At 43.2% G+C, this 16,485-nt stretch overlaps 1 protein-coding gene across 3 annotated transcripts in view; it reads right to left on the bottom strand.

The window, feature by feature from the left end:
- Nucleotides 1-16,485, bottom strand: part of taf12 (TAF12 RNA polymerase II, TATA box binding protein (TBP)-associated factor) — a 46,973-nt gene that overhangs the window by 23,715 nt on the left and 6,773 nt on the right. The gene's annotated exons all lie outside the window — the stretch shown is intronic.

Genomic DNA, 16,485 nt, shown 5'->3' on the forward strand with positions numbered 1-16,485 from the left:
GGACTGGAAAGGAAGGGGGAAAATGCCAGAGTAAAAAGCTGGGGGGAGGGGTGGGGGAAGGAGGGTAGCTAGAAGGTGATAAGTGAAGCCAGGTGGGTGGGAAAGGTCAAGGGTTGGAGAGGATGGAGAGGAGAGTGGACCATAGGAAAAAAGGAAGGAGGGGACCCAGGGGGAAATTATAGACAGGCAAGAAGAGTGGAGGAGGCAGAATTTGTTTACCAGAAGGAAAATCGATATTCATGCCATCAGTTTGGAGGCTACCCAGATGGAATACAAGGTGTTTCGCCTCCAACCTGAGGGTGGCCTCATCTTGGCACAAGAGGCGGCCATGGACCGACAAGGTAGGTACCCGGAACATGCAGCCAGGGTGGATGTGGAAATAGATACGACAATGATTTAAAAGGCATTTAGAACACGTAGGGGATGGACGATGTGGATCTTGTACAGACAGATGAGTTTAGTTTAATTTGGCACCATGACTGGCACAGACACTGAGGGACGAAATGTGTCTTCCTGTGCTGTACTGTCATGTGTTCTAAAACACAACTTGTTACTGGGTGGGAGGCACTATTGTGGGGTTCATCTGAGTGCTCCTGCTCTACCCCACGTCCCAAAGATGCGGTAAATTACTCCTTAGTTTTGATAAGTAGCGGATAGGAGCTGATGGGCACTTGGAAGAGAATAGTGGCAGGAATGCAAGGAAAGGGGACTGACTACAGTACTCTGCTGGGAATCAGCATGGATAATGCCTCCCACTTAGTAACAAGTTGTGTTTTAGAACAGATTAAGGACCCTCAGGCAAACAGATGCTTCATCCCACAATGTCTGTTCTGTTTTGATTCGCCCACTGGTCCACTCACCCTTTTCCTCCCATTCCGAACACCAAGAATCTCTGGCTAATAGCTGTACTAGATGTATTTTTAATATTATATCACAGGCTCCGTGATGTTTACTTGGCTCTGCAATGAGCTGAGGCTGAGGTGTGGCCTGATCCAGGCCTTATGTCGATGGATTCATTTTAGTTCGGAATGCTCTTTGCTTACATATATCGCTTGCATGATTTATTTTTTTAAATCTCTCTCTCTGCACATTGGGTGTTGGATGGTTCTTTTTTAATGAGTTTATTTTTTTGATTTAGAGGCACATCACGGAATAGACCCTTCTGCCCACCAACCCCTGATTTAACCCTAGTCTAATCACAGGACAATTTTCAATGAACAATTAATCTACCAACCGGTACATCTTTGGACTGTGGGAAGAAACCAGAGGAAACCCAAGCAGTCACTGGGAGAACCTAAAAACTCCCTACAGACTGCAGTGGGGAGGTCTTTTGGATTTCTTTGTTTTGTGGCTGCCCGTAAGAAGATGAATCTCAAGGTTGTATAATGTATACATACTTTGATAATAAATGTACTTTGAACTTTTACACTCATGCTTCAGTGCCAGCTGGCGGCATAGTGGCATCAGCGCGGGACTTTGGGGCGAGAGGTCCTGAGTTCGAATCCAGCCGATTCCCTTGCACGCTCTCCATCCGTGCCTGGGTTGAGTGTCGAGCTAGCAACTCAACCTTGAAAAAAAAACCTGGAGAGGGATGGGCTCTGCCAGGTTTCAGATGAGCAATCACCAAAAAGTTCAGTACAAAAAGCTTGTCATAACAGCGCCCCAATGACTCCACCAGGAGTTAAGGGCACACACTCATGCTTCAAGTCAGCAAGCCGCTCAGGAAACTGAGCAATAAGATGGAGGTGGTGTCTCTAAGTTGCAACAACTGATCTCTTGCACAGCAAAAATAAGTTAACATTCTCAGAATACTGAGTATACTTAACAAGTCAGAGGAAGCAGATACTGCTTCTAATAAAAGCAGAATAATTTGTCCAGAAAAACAAGGAGAATGGAGGATAATTACATATAAATCATGTGCATAACTTCAACCAGGGGAATTACCCAATCACTTCCATTTCTCTTGGTCACAGCACTTTCACTAAAAAAAAATTTAAAATTCCCAATTCTACTCTGGTCTATGGTGTCTATTTCGATATGTTTGTTTACGGAGTTATCAGAAGAGAACCATGCTTCTAAAAATTCTGGTATCTGCGCCAGAACCTCCTTGGTGTCCCAATTCAAGTGGTGTTCTTCTCGGTATTCAAGTACCGAGATCAGCAACATATCGAATGTTTATAGAGGTTCTTGTAAATATGGAGGGATGTGGATCATGTGTAGGCACAGGGGTGAGTGTAATTAGGCATAATGTTTGACACAACATTGTAGGCCAAAGGGGCTTTTTCTGTGCTGTATTGTTTTGTGTTCCAATATAGTTCTTCGGTATAGCTCTGTGGAAATGTACTTGTATTAACAAAATTGGTAATATTGTCTGTAACAAAATGGAACCTGTATTGTACCACAGTGCTTTGCTAATAATGTTTGTGCAACATTATACTGATGAACCTTGAGTATGATAAAGTGCAGAAAGAAAAGCTGATTCAGTTACTGGAAGAATGCGAAGTACACTAATTAAACAGACTAACAGAACACACCCTGTTGTTGAGCTGATGCGGGTAGCTAACACTCATGTATAAAGATGTGACTATGCTGTCTTCTTTTTTTTTGAATCTATCATCATCAGCTCTTGTGTGGTGCTAGTTTGCCCTTGCTGCAAGAGAAATAAATGCTCTTATGATTGATCAACTCTGAGTTAACTGTTACTTGTTATAAGACGTTGTGAAAGGGTACCTGACAGCTCATGACTATTACAAGTGCTGACACTTCAGGCAAATTCCATTATGGTACAGCTTTCATTTTGAATGTAATTGGGAAACTGGGCAAATATACGCGGTTTGGCAGCACTTCAGACAGATTCCACCACAATGAGGAAACTGCATCTGCAACTGATCGTAAAAACTGCAGTATAGTTTTTATTTTGTGTGTAATTGGGAAACTGGGCATGAAATGCACATAAACATGGACTGGTTTGGTTGCAATTCAGATTTTCCACTTAAATTTTCCATAATCAAAAATGGAATTATCAGTTTATGAACTTGCTCAATCAGGCAGCGTACAAAAACAGATCAGACTCTCTATTTAAAAGTTATTGGCTTTTGAAAAAATAAGCATTTGGAGTCTTCAGACACCCACTTGTAAGTGGCCAGATTTAACAACCACTGAAAGGGACTTTGAATACTTACTATTGTGGCTACGTGACTAAGTACATCAGCAGAATTTGAAGAGCTTTCGCTAACCAGCACAATTAAACCTGCTGTGACTGAAATTATCTTGAATTTGCACAAAAAAAGACTGGAGACTGTCAATAATTCAAAACAGAAAGCTGAAACTACTGGCCAGTGTTCAACCTACTTTGAATAAATTGCTAGTTTCCAAAGTAATAGAACCTTTTGGAAAATAGAAATAATACCAGCTATCTGTCTCATCTGACATTTCTTTTAAAATTCTAGAGTGAAGTCTTTTATACTAAATACAGATTAGTTTAGACTGCAAGTTCAGATGTGATGATTAGTGAAAGATCTTCAAATTGTGCTGACCTATGTGGGCATATAACAATTGCACAAGTTTATAAGACTTTATATGACAAATAATATTTACTTTACTATAAAATGGATGGGTGCGTTGCAAAGTAAATAGTAAAAGTTCACTCGGTCCTTGACAATATTTTTAAAAATTGGGTCAATATGGATTAGAGAGCATGTCTTATGAAGATAGGTTTAGAAAGGCAGGGCTTTTCTCTTTGGAGAGGAGGGTGAGACCTGATGTGGTAGAAATGTACAAATGTAAGAGAACTGTCGGAGGCTTTTTCCGAGGGTGGAAATGGCCAAATCGAGTGGGCGTAATCTTAATGTGATTGAAGGCTTTTCTCAAGATGGCGCCGATAAGTGGTGACTCTTCAAATGCAGCTCCGATGGGAACCATCAAATATTCCCAGTTAGGACTGAAATCCACAAATACAGCCACATGCACATCAATAAGCATCATCCTTTTAAGACATTTAAAGAATCTATCGATACTCAAATCTAGTGATATCAGAAGACCCTGGATGGTAGACTCAGGTTGTGAGTGCAGTTCTCCTTTAAGAATACAGAAGTGTGGAAGGTGAGCCAGTCTGCATGTATGATTGAAACACAGAGGCTTTAGACCCTCACTCGCAACTACTGTGCTGGCAAATGTACAGACTCTGGAAAATAAAACGGAAGATCTCATAGCAAGATTAAACTACCAGAGGGACATCAGGAACTGCTATGTACTTTGCTTCACTGAAACATGGCTAACGCCAACGCCAACCCACCCCGGTCATTTGGTTTCATTATTCCAGGATAGCTCAGTCTGTTCACGGTAGAAGAGGTGGTTTATGATTAATTCATAGTGGTGCACAGACGCGGCAATTCTGTCTCAGTCCTGCTCATCCGACCTTCAGCATCTAATGGTCAAATGCAAATCTGCTTTATCTGTTATAACCATATAACAATCACAGCACGGAAACAGGCCATTCCGGCCCTCCTAGTCCGTGCCGAACTCTTAATCTCACCTAGTCCCACCTACCCGCACTCAGCCCATAACCCTCCACTCCTTTCCTGTCCATATACCTATCCAATTTTACCTTAAATGACACAACTGAACTGGCCTCTACTACTTCTACAGGAAGCTCATTCCACACAGCTATCACTCTCTGAGTAAAGAAATACCCCCTCGTGTTTCCCTTAAACTTTTGCCCCCTAACTCTCAAATCATGTCCTCTCGTTTGAATCTCCCCTACTCTCAATGGAAACAGCCTATTCACGTCAACTCTATCTATCCCTCTCAACATTTTAAATACCTCGATCAAATCCCCCCTCAACCTTCTACGCTCCAATGAATAGAGACCTAACTTGTTCAACCTTTCTCTGTAACTTAAGTGCTGAAACCCAGGTAACATCCTAGTAAATCGTCTCTGCACTCTCTCTAATTTATTGATATCTTTCCTATAATTCGGTGACCAGAACTGTACACAATATTCCAAATTTGGCCTTACCAATGCCTTGTACAATTTTAACATTACATCCCAACTTCTGTACTCAATGCTCTGATTTATAAAGGCCAGCGTTCCAAAAGCCTTCTTCACCACCCTATCTACATGAGACTCCACCTTCAGGGAACTATGCACTGTTATTCCTAGATCTCTCTGTTCCACTGCATTCCTCAATGCCCTACCATTTACCCTGTATGTTCTATTTGGATTATTCCTGCCAAAATGTAGAACCTCACACTTCTCAGCATTAAACTCCATCTGCCAACGTTCAGCCCATTCTTTTAACCGGCATAAATCTCCCTGCAAGCTTTGAAAACCCACCTCATTATCCACAACACCTCCTACCTTAGTATCATCAGCATACTTACTAATCCAATTTACCACCCCATCATCCAGATCATTTATGTATATTACAAACAACATTGGGCCCAAAACAGATCCCTGAGGCACCCCGCTAGTCACCGGCCTCCATCCCGATAAACAATTATCCACCACTACTCTCTGGCATCTCCCATCTAGCCACTGTTGAATCCATTTTATTACTCCAGCATTAATACCTAACGACTGAACCTTCTTAACTAACCTTCCATGTGGAACTTTGTCAAAGGCCTTGCTGAAGTCCATATAGACTACATCCACTGCCTTACCCTCGTCAACATTCCTCGTAACTACTTCAAAAAATTCAATAAGGTTTGTCAAACATGACCTTCCATGCACAAATCCATGCTGGCTACTCCTAATCAGATCCTGTCTATCCAGATAATTATAAATACTATCTCTAAGAATACTTTCCATTAATTTACCCACCACTGATGTCAAACTGACAGGTCTATAATTGCCAGGCTTACTTCTAGAACCCTTTTTAAACAATGGAACCACATGAGCAATACGCCAATCCTCCGGCACAATCCCTGTTTCTAATGACATCTGAAAGATCTCCGTCAGAGCTCCTGCTATCTCTACACAAACTTCCCTCAAGGTCCTGGGGAATATCCGGTCAGGACCCGGAGATTTATCCACTTTTAAATTTCTTAAAAGCGCCAGTACTTCCACCTCTTTAATTGTCATAGGTTCCATAACTTCCTTACTTGTTTCCCACACCTTACACCATTCAATATCCTTCTCCTTAGTGAATACCGAAGAGAAGAAATCGTTCAAAATCTCTCCCATCTCCCTCGGCTCCACACATAGCTGACCACCCTGATTCTCTAAGGGACCAATTTTATCCCTCACTATCCTCTTGCTTTTAATATAACTGTAGAAGCCTTTCGGATTTACTTCCACCTTATTTGCCAAACCAAACTCGTAACTTCTTTTAGCTTTTCTAATCTCTTTCTTAAGTTTCCTTTTACATTCTTTATATTCCTCGAGCAATTCCTTTACTCCATGCTGCCTATATCTATTGTAGACATCCCTCTTTTTTTGAACCAAGTTTCTAATATCCCTTGAAAACCATGGCGCTTTCAAACCTTTAACCTTTCCTTTCAACCGAACAGGAACATAAAGATTCTGTACCCTCATAATTTCACCCTTAAATGACCTCCATTTCTCTATTACATCCTTCCCATAAAACAACTTGACCCAATCCACTCTCTCTAAATCCCTGCGCATCTCCTCAAAGTTAGCCTTTCTCCAATCAAAAATCTCAACTCTAGGTCCAGTCCTGTCCTTCTCCATAATTATATTGAAGCTAATACTATTGTGATCACTGGACCCGAAGTGCTCCCCAACACATACATCTGTCAGCTGACCTATCGCATTCCCTAACAGGAGATCCAACACTGCCCCATCTCTAGTTGGTACTTCTATGTATTGTTGCAAAAAGCTATCCTGCACACATTTCACAAACTCTAAACCATCCAGCCCTTTTACAGAATGAGCTTCCCAATCTATGTGTGGAAAATTAAAATCTCCCACAATCACCACCTTGTGTTTACTACAAATATCTGCTATCTCCTTACACATTTGCTCTTCCAACTCACGCTCCCCATTAGGTGGCCTATAATACACTCCTATCAGTGTTACTACACCTTTCCCATTCCTCAATTCCACCCAAATAGCCTCCCTAGAGGAGCTCTGTAATCTATCCTTCCAAAGCACCGCCATAAGATTTTCTCGGACAAGCAATGCAACACCTCCTCCTCTGGCCCCTCCTACTCTATCACACCTGAAGCAACTAAATCCAGGAATATTTACCGTAGATGTCGGATTATAAGCCGCTACTTTTTCCCCACATTTTGAACAGCTTTGAACACTGCGGCCTTTACTACGGTGCGGCTAATGCATGATTTTTTTTCATGCCGCCAAAAACATTTTGCCTCGTAACAGTAGACCAATAAAATTGATGAGTAGTTCACAGAGGTCCAATGAAATTGTACGATAAATCAAGCGCACTTTCACAATTAAATTATTGTAAATCAGTCATTTGTACTCACTCTCATCAACATGGAAAACACTCGAAGAAAAGCATTGTGCTGCCTTTATGGCAGTTATTTAGTTTATAATATTTTCGCTTAGTAATTCATTTTCTAGTTAAAGTTAGAAGTGTTTTAACTATATTTGTTTTCTGTACTACATCGCGGGATGCTATGACGTCACACCCGGTTTCGCCGCGTCTTGTGGGATACCGGTTTGCGATAAACGGGAAGGTGGGGGCGAGCGGCATTGGATCTGAGCGAACGCTGCTTTTAAGTTAAAGGCGATCAATAACTTTTCCTGGTAGGCTGCAGTATATATATTTTTTACCAGTCGTTAGGAGATATTGGAATGTTGTTCAGTAAAAAAGTATACGCAACGTATATTTAAAAGTAGCCGCATTACAGGCACGGTTCGAAAAAAAGCATTTGCAATATGTATTTGTTTATGTTACCATATGGATTTAATTAAAAGTTAAAAAATCCTCACGTGTAATATCTTTCTGTGTAAATATCTCATATTACAACGTGGGACACCTGCGGCCAAAAATCCGGTGCGGCCTGTACAAGTACAAAATTGATTTTCTTTCTAAAATTAGAGCCAGCGGCGCTCTGTAGTCCGGAATCTACGGTAGTTGTCAATCACACCCTTCCTGCAACCATGTTTCACTAATAGCTACAACATCATAATTCCAGGTATCAATCCACACTTTAAGCTCATCCACCTTTCTTACAATGCTCCTAGCATTAAAATAGATACATTTAAGATACTCTCCACCTCCTCCTCTCTTTTCATCCCTAGCAATGCATTCAAATTTATTATCCTTTTCTTTCTTCTCCCCTACAACTTCGGACTGAGCGCATCCCTCCTCCATCACCTGCCTGTCCTCCCTCACACACTGTCTACTTACTTGCTCTACTGGTGAACTAACCTCCTCTCCCATAGTTTCCTCAAATTGATTTCCGCCCCCCCCATCTTACTAGTTTAAAGTCTGCCCCGTAGCCCTAGCAAATCTCCCCGCTAGGATATTGGTCCCCCCAGGATTCAAGTGTAACCCGTCCTTCTTGAACAGGTCACGCCTGCCCCAGAAGAGGTCCCAATGATCCAGAAACTTGAATCCCTGCCCCCTGCTCCAATCCCTCAGCCACGCATTCATCCTCCACCTAATTCCATTCCTACTCTCACTGTCGCGTGGCACAGGCAGTAATCCCGAGATTACTACCTTTGCGGTCCTTCTTCTTAACTGCCTTCCTAACTCCCTATACTCTCGTTTCAGGACCTCTTCCCCTTTCCTACCTATGTCATTGGTACCTACATGTACCACGACCTCTGGCTCCTCACCCTCCCACTTCAGGATATCTTGGACGCGATCAGAAAAGTCCCGGACCCTGGCACCAGGGAGGCAAACTACCATCCGGGACTCCCGATCACCTCCACAGAACCGCCTGTCTGAACCCCTGACTATCGAGTCCCCTATTACTATGGTCCTCTTTCTTCTATCCCTACCCTTCTGAGCTACAGGGCCGTCCTCTGTGCCGGAGGCCCGGCCACTGTCACTTCCTCCAGGTAGGCTGTCCCCCCCAACAGTACTCAAACATGAGTACTTATTGTCAAGGGGTACAGCCACTGGGGTACTCTCTAGTACCTGCCCCTTCCCCTTCCTGACCGTGACCCACCTATCTGCCTCCCGTGGCCCCGGAGTGACCACCTGCCTGTAACTCCTCTCTATCACCTCCTCACTCTCCCTGACCAGGCGAAGGTCATCGAGCTGCAGCTCCAGTTCCCTAACTCGGTCCCTCAGGAGCTGCAGTTCGACACACCTGGCGCAGATGTGGACGTCCGGGAGGCTCGGAGACTCCAGGATCTCCCACATCCGACACCGAGAACACCAAGCTGCCCTCACACTCATACTTCCCGAATAACTGAAAATAACAAGAACTAAAAGATAAGCCTACTGTGCCCTCTTCCGCCTAAGCCCTCTGAGCCCAAGCCCTACACTCTGCTCCCGGCTCACTCCGCTGCCCGCAAACGAAGCTGCCCGCTGCTTAAGGCTGCGTTCTTTTTATATCTTCCCTCCTTCCCAGGCCTCCTTCACGCGCCTGCGCAGTCCCGCCTCTCAGAACTCTGATCTGAGAAGCAATTTGAAAATGGCCGCCGCCGCACTTCTTCTCAAAGCCTCGCTGTCCTCTTCCAAAAGAGGGACTTCTTGCCATCATCCCGGTAGTAGTGTACGTTCTACCTCAGGCCAACATTAGACCGGCTCAGTGCTGAGGAACACAATCAGAAGGCATGAAACAGCACTTCCTGATGCCTTCCTATCATTGTTGGGGACATTTCAACAAGGCCAGCTTGAAGAGGTCTCTGAACAAGTACCATTACATATCACATTAGGCACCAGAGGAGCCAACACACCTGATCACTGTTATATCACCATCAAGAACACTTTAACATGCCATCCCTCAACTGGGGAAGTCAGGCAGAGACTAAAGACCACAACACCACTGCTGAGGACCAACAATGTGTAGTCAAGAAGTGCTTACAGGACTGCTTTGACTCGGTGAACACTCACATCTATTGTGATGAAGGGCTTCGAGAGGTTGGTCATCAGCTACTGCCTAAGCAAGGACTTGGACCTGCCGCAATTTGTGCATTGCCACAATAGGTCTACAGCAGATGCAATCTCACTGGCTTTCCACTCAGCTTTGGATCACCTGGACAACAGCAATCCCTACCTCAGGCTGCCATTTATTGATTTCAGCTCAGCATTCAGCACAATCATACCCTCAGTTCCAAACAAGGTCCAAAACCTAGGCCTCTGTACCTCCCCTTGCAACTGGATCCTTGACTTCCTCAATGGGAGACCAGAGTAGTTGCAGATCGGATATAACATCTCCTCCTCGCCAACAATCAACACTCGTGCACCTCAAGGAAACGTGCTCAGCCTACTGCTCTACTCTCTCTACAACCACGAATGTGTGACTCAGCACAACTCAAATGCCATCCATACATTTTCAGATGACACAACTATTTTTGGCAGAATTTCAGGGTTTCTCTTCCACTCATTAGAGATATTTATCAGGAGCGCAGCACAGGCAGAGCTCTTAGCATTGTCAATGATCCTTCCCACCATCCAACAGGAGGTACCGTAGTATTAGAGACGAATCAAAATCAAATTAAATCAAGATTAATTGTCATTCAGGCCTTACATAGACACAGCTGAACAAGACAGTGTTCCTCTGGGACCAAGGTGCAAAACATTCAAAATAACAAGCAAACGTTCAAAAACAGTGAGTAACATAATTCAAAATTTCAAGTAAAGAAGCATATTCATTCAAAAAATAAGCATATATAGTCCAAGATCCTGAGCGACAACGTCCAGCAATTGATAGTACAGTCTCCTGGCAGTGTACAGACGCACGCAATCCAGCCTGTCATCTCAAACATGGAAGGGCTGCACTGACAGGCAGGCCCCAGCTGAGCTCAACCACGCTGTAGCGCTTCCAAGTCTCTCACCTGGTTTGCAGCAGCAGGCAAACCTGAGGCTTGAGGCCTAGTTCTCGCTATAACTGAGGCTACACAGGTGCCACCTTGACTGTCACTCCACCAGACAAAGGTAACAGGCCTGAGGCAACTGCCCAACAGAATCTTGTGATTGAAAGTGAAATGTCCGAGACAATCTTCCACAGTTACACTGCACCAACTCCGATGCTTCCGGGTAGCGGGCAGCAACACAGTCTGCAGCTCAGGTCAACTCTGAACCCAAACCGGCTCCCCCGACACCTTGGCCGACCCCGCTGCCAACACTAGTCCAGCTACTCCGATCAGCGAGCAGTACCTGATGGTCTGTGAGAAGAATTGTCTTTGGATTGTACAAAACAAATTTTACAAAGAAAACAGCACCTTTGGTTGGCCCCCAAACAGGCACTACGTTTGCACGTGTCATCATCTTTCCAGAAGAATAATTAGAACAGGAAACATCTTCCCCCAGGCCATAACACTACTGAACACCTGTCTCACCACATACGAAGCACCAATAGCGGTTATACTGTTTAATTTGTATCGTATATGCACCTTTTTATTGGTTGATTTATTGCGGTAATATTACTAATTGTTATACGTGTAAGTTATATGTAGTGTGTTGTGCACATTGATCCAGAGGTGATAGAGCCTGATACATTAGGGACATTTAAAGACAGGCACATGGATGAAAGAAAAATTGAGGACTATATGTGAGGGAAGGATGAGATTGATCTTAGAGCAGGTTAAAAGGTTGGCATAACATTGAGGCCTGACGGGCCTATATTGTGCTGTGATGTTATATTCACTAGAGTTTAGTAGACCGACAAGGAACTTTGTTGAACTTTATAAGATCACAATGAGACCCGACAAACTATAGAAAAATGTTTATTCACAAAGATGGGAATTTCAGAAGCAGGGATCACAATCTAAGGACAGGGTAGGCTGTTTAGGACCGAGTTCGAGATGCGACCTCGAGGCCAAGAGGCTGGGAGATGGGGTGTGAGCCGATCTCGCCGATTAAAGAGTCGAGCAAGACTGAAATCACTGAGGCGTGTGCAGAAGGCAAGGGGGTGTTCAGCAGCATCTATGAGCCTCTCGTTTGCTGCTCCCAGAGGAAGGTGTCAGCATGTGACTGTTTCTCTCTCTCTGCTCCCGGAGGAAGGTTCCTGCATTCGGATGGTCTCTCTCTCCCTCGATGCTGTCTGAGGATAGACGGTGCTGTAGAAATGTGTCTTGGCCAAGGTTTAATCAACACATTTTGTGGAATGGATTCTGTAGTTCACGTTATGATCTTTTTTTGGGTTCCGGTCGCTCCTATTTTTGTTGCTAGTTTGGGTGATTTTGAATCGGGGCAGCTTGTAAATAATGAACACTGAGTTGAACTGAATTTGCCTGGACTCTCTTGATTCCGTGCTTTATATTCTGTGTTTCTCACTTTTTTTTTGCTGCCATTTGCTTGATTTGTTTTTTTCTGCATGGGGGCGGGGGGGCTGTTGATTATTTTTCTTTGATCGGGGTCCATGATTTTCTTTGTTTCATGGCTGTCGGTGGGGAAGTCGACTCTCAGGGTTGTACACTGCAAACATACTTTGATAATAAATGTAATTTGAATCTTTGAGATAGAGAAATCTCTTCACTTAAGTAGTGAACTTGTATAATTCTCTACCACAGAACCATAAGATATAGGAGCAGAATTAAGCTATTTGGCCCACTGGGTCTGCTCCGCCATTTCACTGTGGCTGATCCTCCAGTTTTCCTCTCAGCCCCAATCTCCTGCCTTCTCCCCGTATCACTGCATGCCATGACCAATCAAGAATCTATCAACCTCTGCCTTAAATATACCCAATGACTTGGCCTCCACAGCTGCCTGTGGCAATGAATTCCACTGACTCATCACTCTAGCTAAAAAAAAAATCTTCATCTCCGTTCTAAAAGGATGCCCCTCAGTTTTGAAGCTGTATCCTCAGGTCCTAGATTCTGCCACCACAGGAAACATCCTCTGCACATCCATTGTATCAAGGTCTTTCACCATTTGATAGGTTTCAATGAGGTCACCTCACATTCTTCTGAATTCTAGTGACTAGAAGCCCTCAAATGCTCTTCATATGACAAGCTGTTCAATCCTGGAATCATTAATCAAAGAAGGCAAAGTGGGGGAAAGCAGCAGGAAACTGAGGCCACATCCACACTAGACCGGATAAATTTGAAAACGCCGGTTTCGCGTAAAAACGATAGGCATCCACACTATGCGTTTTTGAAAATATCTTTATCCACATTGAAATGGAGATTTCGACGAATCTCCTCCTACTGGGCATGCGCAGGACACATTTACCGAAAACAAGCGACACGTTTGGTGTCGAATCTCGCCGTAAAAGTGCACGTTTGTCCAGTTACAGACTAGAAAACTTAAAACGACAGAGAACTGTTGGCTCTTGCGCAGGAGAATTTAAAAGTAAAAGAAACAAATACTGACGTGTACGGAGGCAACTGACAGGGAGTTCACGGACAGAATGACCTGGACGACAACGAACATTGAAAAACTGACTAACTCTGTTGCATTAATAAAGCACCTTGTTAAATGTATAAAGCATGTCTGCATCAGTATTATCTTGCATTTCCATACAACATTACATTAGGCTGTTACACATCTATTGTCAGAGAAGTACTTGCATAAATAGGTAAACCACCTTCATACGAGCAAGGACAGAAAACGGCAAAGTGAGTATATTTACTTATTCAGTAAGTTATGGGTCAAAGTATTTGGTGAGTACGTTTCTAACTCTTCTGGCTTCAGTCTCGTTGCCGTCTATTCTGAAATTGTTAGGTTGCATTCAAGAAAACAATGAAGTAGCGCGCTGCCGTCTGATAGCGTTTTCAGAAGTCTCCGGTTTCCCCGTCCACACTGATCTGCCTGAGCAGCATTTTCAAAGCTCCGGTTTCGGGGGATGAAAACGCCGTTTTAGTGTGGACAGAGGGTAAAAACGAAGAGAAAAAGCTTTGGTTACAGATTTGTCCGGCGTAGTGTGGATGTAGTCTGATACTGAATTAGGATGATGTTACAATTTTACTGACTGGCAGCAACAAGCTCAGAGTTGAATATCTTACTCCTGCTCTTTAACTTCTTGTGGAAGAATCTGAAGGTAACAGTTTAAAAAAATAAGGCATTATCCATTTAATAGAGAGATGAGGTGTAATTTCAACAATCATGGGTTGGGTGTCTTTGGAACTCATTTTCTCAAAAGGCAGTGGAAATAGAATTTTTGAATAATTTTAACACAGAGGTAGATGAGACTTGATAAGCAAGAGTGCAATGTTACTGCATGAATGCACAGCTTAGAGGGCAACCAATTGAACAATTAGGTACGGATTGTTAACTCTGCAATGTTGAAACTGACTATTTAATTTGGATGTTATTACAGGTAATAATTTTAATCACTAACAGCAAGTAAAATATCATTTGCAGTTGGACTTAGTTCTCTGTGGTGCAATGAAAAACATTTACTGTACTAATAGGACAATTTTTTTTTGCAATTGGACATTAGAGTCAGTTTCTTTGCTGAATCTAAATGCTAGATGAATACACAATTGTCATCATCACCATTATGTGCTGCATCATATGATCTGGGCGATCATGGTCTCTCTATGACCACAATTGTTCTTGGCAAGTTTTTCTATAGAAGTGGCTTGCCATTGCCTTCTTCTGGGCAGTGACGGGTGACCCCCAGCTGTTATCAATACTCTTCAGAGATTGTCCGCCTGGCGTCGGTGGTCGCATAACCAGGACTTGTGATGTGCACCGGCTGTTCATACGGCCTGCTCCAGTGGCTTCACGTGACACTGAATGGGAGGGACAGGTTAGGGGGCTAAACAGGTGTTACACCTTGCCCAAGGGTAACCTGCAGGCTACTGGAGGAAAGGAGCACTTTACACCTCCTTTGATAGAGATGTATCTCCACCTTGCCACCCATTATTGTGCCAATATATTGAAACTTAGCTTATTTTTCAACAGTCCATGAACATTTTATATATGTTGTATAGCACAATGCTGCACTGTAAAAGTAGTTTAATAATAATACTATTACTCTGAAATTCAATACAACACAACTCATTCTCAGTACTGAAGAGTAGTTTTAAGAGTATAGAAACATTATTTTTAAGGAACAACAAGATCTTCCTCTCTTCTCCTGGCTCTTTACATCATTTTTACATTTCCCAATGTTTTATTTTAATGATTAACTCATAGTATGCTCATTTCTCTTGTTCAGTGTTTGATTCAAAATTCTGAATGCAAAAATCTGAGCTGCAAAGGGACTTGGGACTCCTCGTGCAGGATTCCTTAAAGGATAATTTGAAGGTTGAGTCTGTGGTGAGGAAGGCAGATGCAATGTTAGCATTCTTTATGTGAGAATGAGAATATAAAAGGAAGGATGTAATATTGAGGCTTTATAAAGCACTGGTAAGGCCACAACTGAAGTATTGAGAGCAGTTTTGGGCCCCTTAACTAAGAAAGGACGTATTGATATTGGAGAGGGTTCAAAGGGGGTTCACAAAAATTATTCCAGGATTGAAAGGCTTGTCATATGAGAAGACTTTGATGGCTCTGGGCCTCTACTCACTGGAATTCAGAAGAATGAGTGGAGACTTCATTGAAATGTATCAAATGGTAAAAGGCTTTGATAAAGTGGATGTGGAGAGGATGTTTCCTATAGTGGGGGAATCTAAGACCAGGGGACACAGCCTCAGAATAGAGGGGTCTCCTTTTAGAATGGCAATGAGGAGGAATTTCTTTACCCAGAGAGCGGTGAGTGTGTGGAATTCGTTGCCAAGGCAACTGCGGAGGCCAAGTCACTCGGTATATTTAAGGCAAAAAGGTTGATAGATTCTTGATTAGTCAGGACATGAAAGGATATGGGGAGAAGGCAGGAGACTGGGGCCGAGAGCTCAGATGGTTCAGTCATGATGAAATGGCTGAGCAGACTTGATGGGCTAAACAGCCAAATTCTGCTCCTATATCTTATGGAATAGGTCAGTTATTTAACACGGCAAGTGTCTGAACAATGTAGACCAGAAAGTCAAATTTTGGACTTCAGGGCTCTCTGAATTTCTTAAACTCAATCTGAATACCAGTGGTGTACCAGCAAGAGGAATTTAGTCATCTTTTCAGTTCCCATTAAGGATGATCTACATTGGAGGAATTTCAGAAGAACCAGGTCAGTTTTGAGTATGTAACCCTCTGTGGTCACGTTAACCCTCCTAACAACACATGACCAGTGGACCCCACTGGTTCCACTTGATGGTAGAAAAGGAACTGCAGAAATAGGAATATTATTTTATGACCAATTTAATAAGAACCTTAACACTTGCTGCCCACAACCACCCCCCCCAAAACAAATATCACATTGGGCTCATAAGCCATTGTACGCAATCACAATTCTTATTGAACCAGAAAGCAAATTCTAAAGCAGGGCTTCCCAACCTGGGGTCCATGGACCCCTTGCTTAGTGGTGTTGGTCCATGGCATAAAGAAAAAGGTTGGG

Source organism: Hemitrygon akajei, chromosome 24, assembly GCF_048418815.1.
Source record: "Hemitrygon akajei chromosome 24, sHemAka1.3, whole genome shotgun sequence".
NCBI classification, from domain to species: Eukaryota; Metazoa; Chordata; class Chondrichthyes; order Myliobatiformes; family Dasyatidae; genus Hemitrygon; species Hemitrygon akajei.